At 18.4% G+C, this 5435-nt stretch overlaps 1 pseudogene; it reads right to left on the bottom strand.

Annotated features, from left to right (window-relative positions):
• Positions 1–785: 785 nt before the first annotated feature.
• LOC137932546 (NADH-ubiquinone oxidoreductase chain 5-like) lies at positions 786–3121 on the bottom strand (annotated as a pseudogene).
• Between the last annotated feature and the right edge of the window lie 2314 nt (positions 3122–5435).

The raw sequence follows: 5435 nt of genomic DNA, 5'->3' as shown, positions 1-5435 counted from the left end.
CTTCCAATCAAAAAGTTTAATTTAATTTAATATAAATAATTAATTTATTATTAACATTAACTATTATAATTATATTAATTTCTAATATTTTAATACTTTTATCCTTAATCTTATCAAAAAAATCATTTATAGATCGAGAAAAAAATTCTCCATTTGAATGTGGATTTGATCCCAAATCTTCTGCACGAATACCATTTTCTCTTCATTTTTTTTTAATTACTATAATTTTTTTAATTTTTGATATTGAAATTGCATTAATTTTCCCTTTAATTAATTGTTTTAACTTAGTAAATTTTTCTACAATAATAAAAATTAGATTTTTTTTTTTAATTATATTATTAATTGGACTTTATCATGAATGAAATCAAAATATACTTAATTGAACAAATTAGGATTATAGTTTATAAAAAACATTTGATTTGCATTCAAAAAATATTAATTTTTAATTTATCTTAAATAAGAAGCAAATATTGCATTTAATTTCGACTTAAAAGAAAGAGTTAATAACTCCTTATTTAAATAATTAATTGAAACCAAAATAGAGGTATATCACTGTTAATGATATTATTGAATAAAAAATTCCAATTAAATTATGAAATATAAAAATTAAGCTACTAACTTAAATTATAGTGGTTAATAACCATTAATATTTCTATTTATATAGTTTATTATTAAAACATTACATTTTCATTGTAAAAATAAAAAAAAATTTTTTATAAATATTTAAAGATTTAATAATCTCCCTAATATCTTCAATATTATGCTCTTTTTATAAGCTATTTAAATTAATTAAATTAAAAATATTAAATATATAATTAATATTCATAAAATAAAACTAAATAAATAAATTTTAAAATTATTTATTTGATAAAAATTATAGTAAACAGAATAATTTTTAATAATATCAAATATACCTTGACCTCTATAAATTTCTCTTCATCCCATATCAATATTTTTTATAATATTTTGACCTAATTTTAAAAAATAATAATTTAAACCATAAGTAGATAAATTAGGTATAAATCATATTAAACATAAAAAATTTCTTAAACTATAAGTTATTAAAAATTTATTCACAGAATAAATTTTTATATTTCTAATTAAATATCCTATTAATAATCCTAATATTCTTACATAAATTACTATTATTTTTATATTAAAAGGTAAATAAATTATATAAGGATAATTAAAAATTAATCAACTTAATATTCTTCCTACTACTAATCTTATTCCTAATAATATAAATATTCTCTTTAATATTATATAATCCTCATCATATAAATTATAAACTACTAATAAATTATAATCATTAATTATTAAATAAAATAATAAACGAATAGTATAAAATATAGTTAAACCAGTAGAAAAATAATATAAAAAAAAAATTAATATATTTAAATTTCTTATACTAACTATTTCTAAAATTAAATCCTTTGAATAAAATCCAGCTAAAAAAGGAATACCGCATAAAGCTAAATTAGAAATATTTAAACATAATGAAGTTAAAGGAATATAAAATCTAATTCCTCCTATATAACGAATATCTTGAATATCATTTATTATATGAATAATAACACCCGCACATATAAACAATAAAGCCTTAAACATAGCATGAGTTAATAAATGAAAAAAAGCTAAATCAGCTAATCCTATTCTTAAAATTCTTATTATTAATCCTAATTGTCTTAAAGTAGATAAAGCAATAATTTTTTTTAAATCAAATTCATAATTAGCAGAAATACCAGCCATAAATATAGTTAACCCTGATAAAACTAATAAAAACTTTAAAAAAATTATATCAACTAACATCATATTAAATCGAATTAATAAATAAACGCCAGCAGTAACTAAAGTAGAAGAATGAACTAAAGCCGATACTGGAGTAGGAGCTGCTATTGCTGCAGGTAATCAAGATCTAAAAGGAATCTGAGCTCTCTTTGTTATAGCTGCAATAATTAATAAAAATCTAATAAATTTTATTATAAAATCATTATTTATAAAATTTAAATAAAAAATATAATTTCATCTACCATAATTTATTATTCAAGCAATAACCATTAAAATTATTACATCTCCAATACGATTAGATAAAGCAGTTAATATTCCTGCATTATAAGACTTAATATTTTGATAATAAATTACCAAACAATATGAAACTAAACCTAACCCATCTCATCCTAAAAAAATTCTAATTATATTAGGTCTAATAATCAATAAAACTATCGATAATACAAATAATAAAACTAAAATAATAAATCGATTTAAATTTAACTCTGAATGTATATATCTTCCTCTATAATAAATTACAGAAGAAGAAATTATTAAAACAAATATTAAAAATAATAAAGATATTCAATCCAATAAAATAGACATTACTACTCTTATAGACCTAAAAGAAATAATTTCCCACTCTAAAAATAAAGTTAAATTCTCCATAATAAAATATATTATAAAAAAAAAACTTATTATTCTAAAAAAAAATAAAAAAAAAAATCTAATAAAACAAATAGAATATCTTTTAATGATTTAAAATGAAATTTCATATTTTTGACTCCACAAATCAATATTTTATATTTAAATTATTTAAATAAAATCAAATAAAAAAATAATCAATTTTTAAAACTAAAACATTAAGAGGTAATCAATGTAATATTAATATTAAATATTCCCGTGATACCCCTGTATAAAATCTATAAATTCCTAAATTATATTTTCCATGTTGTGTATAAGAATATAAATATAATCTATAACCAGCTCTAAAAAAAGAAATCATAATCAAAGTAATTATTGATAATCAAGATCATCCTACTACTCTATTAATTAATCTAATCTCTCCCATTAAATTTATTGAAGGTGGAGCTGCTATATTTGAGGATATTAATAAAAATCACCACAATCTTATCGAAGGTATAAAATTTATTATCCCCTTATTAATATATAATCTTCGTCTTTGTAAACGTTCATAATTAATATTAGCTAAACAAAATATTCCTGAAGAACATAAACCATGACCAATTATTATAATATAAGAACCTACATAACCTCAGTAATTTATAGTTATAATACCACAAATCACTAATCTTATATGGGCTACTGACGAATAAGCAATTAAAGATTTCATATCAACTTGACAAAAACAATTTAATCTAATAAATAAACCACCTAATAATCTAATAACTACTCAAATAAAATTAAATTTTATTCCAATTTTTTGAAAAAGAATTATAATTCGTAAAAGTCCATAACCTCCTAATTTTAACATAATTCCAGCTAAAATTATTGAACCTGAAACCGGAGCCTCTACATGAGCCTTAGGAAGTCATAAATGAACAAAATATATAGGTATCTTTACTAAAAAAGCCAAAATTATTGATAAATATAATAAAAAATAATCTATTCTAAAAAATTTATAAAAATATATAATTATATAATTTAAGTTATGAAAAATAAAAAAAATTCCTATTAATATAGGTAAAGAAACAAATAAAGTATAAAATAATAAATAAGCTCCTGCCTGAATTCGTTCAGGTTGATAACCCCATCCAATAATTAATAATAAAGTAGGAATTAATCTTCTTTCGAAAAATAAATAAAATAAAAATAAATTTATTACACTAAAAATTAAATATAATATAATTAATAAAATTAAAACATTAAATAAAAAAAAATTTGAGTAAAATTTTATTTTATTCAAATTTTCTCTTGCTATAATTATCAATAAGCAAATTCAAATTCTTAATAAAATTAACCCATATGAAATTAAATCACAACCTATTATATATCTTAAATTTCTAAAATTATAAATATTAATACTTAAATTTATAAATAAAAATATAATCACTATTATTATTATTTGAACCATTCAAAATATATTTTTTAAAAAACATAAAGGAATTATAAAAATTATTATAAATAAAAATTTTATCATTTTATAATAAATTAAATCTTTGAAAATAATCATTACCATGAGTACGAATTATAGAAACTAAAATTGATAAACCTAAAGCTCCTTCACATACTGAAAATAATAAAAAAACTATTATTATATAAGTATCATTTTCTATATTATTAAAAGTAATAACAAAAAAAAAAAAAATTCTTAAAACAATAAATTCTAAACTTAATAAAACAATTAATAAATGTTTATGTTTAGAGGCAAAAATTATATTCCCAAAAATAAATATAATTAAAATAACTATTATCATATTTATTATCATTAGTAGTTTTTATAGTTTAAATAAAACATTGGTCTTGTAAATCAAAAATAAGTCTTTTTCTTTAAAAACTTCAAAGAAAAAGAATTTCTTTATCTATAATCTCCAAAATTATTATTTTTATTAAAATATTCTTTGATATCATTAAAATTTTTATTTCATTAATAATTATATTATTTTCTTTTATTATATTATTTTTAAATCATCCTTTATCAATAGGATTAATAATTCTTATTCAAACTTTACTTACTTGTATACTATCTGGCATATTATTAAATACTTATTGATTTTCCTATATTTTATTCATAGTATTTTTAGGAGGATTATTAGTTTTATTTATTTATGTTTCTAGAATTGCCTCCAATGAAATATTTAATATTAATATTTATTTAAAAAATATTTTTCTATTTTTTTCTATTATTATTTTCTTTATTTCAATAATATATATATATAATATAAATTGACTTAATTTCTTCTTCAATTATGAAATAAATGATATTCTTAATCCTTATATTTTTTTTAATAATGAAAATAAAATTAATTTATCTAAATTATATAATAATCAAACATATTTTTTAATAACAATAATAATTATTTATTTATTTATTGCACTCGTAGCAGTAGTAAAAATTACAAATATTTTTTTCGGCCCACTTCGTTCATCTAATTTCTAATGATAAATAAATTTTCAACCTTACGAAAAACCCATCCTTTACTTAAAATTATTAACAGTTCATTAATTGATCTTCCTTCTCCTTCTAATATTTCCATTTGATGAAATTTTGGATCTCTTTTAGCTTTATGTCTTATTATTCAAATTTTAACAGGTTTATTTTTAACTATATATTATACAGCAAATATTGAAATAGCATTTTATAGTGTTAATTATATTTGTCGAAATGTAAATTATGGTTGATTAATTCGAACATTACATGCCAATGGAGCTTCTTTTTTTTTTATTTGTATTTATTTACATATTGGACGAGGAATTTATTATGAATCTTTCAATTTAAAATTTACTTGAATAATTGGAGTTATTATTTTATTTGTTCTAATGGCAACTGCATTTATAGGATATGTTTTACCATGAGGACAAATATCTTTTTGAGGAGCTACTGTTATTACAAATCTTCTTTCAGCTATTCCTTATTTAGGAACTATATTAGTAAATTGAATTTGAGGAGGATTTGCTGTAGATAATGCTACTCTAACTCGATTTTA

Source organism: Battus philenor, unplaced genomic scaffold, assembly GCF_028537555.1.
Source record: "Battus philenor isolate CCGP_79_NKW_IND1 unplaced genomic scaffold, ilBatPhil1.0.hap1 SCAF_93, whole genome shotgun sequence".
Classification (NCBI taxonomy): Eukaryota; Metazoa; Arthropoda; class Insecta; order Lepidoptera; family Papilionidae; genus Battus; species Battus philenor.
This window is presented reverse-complemented; position numbering and strand designations above follow the sequence as displayed.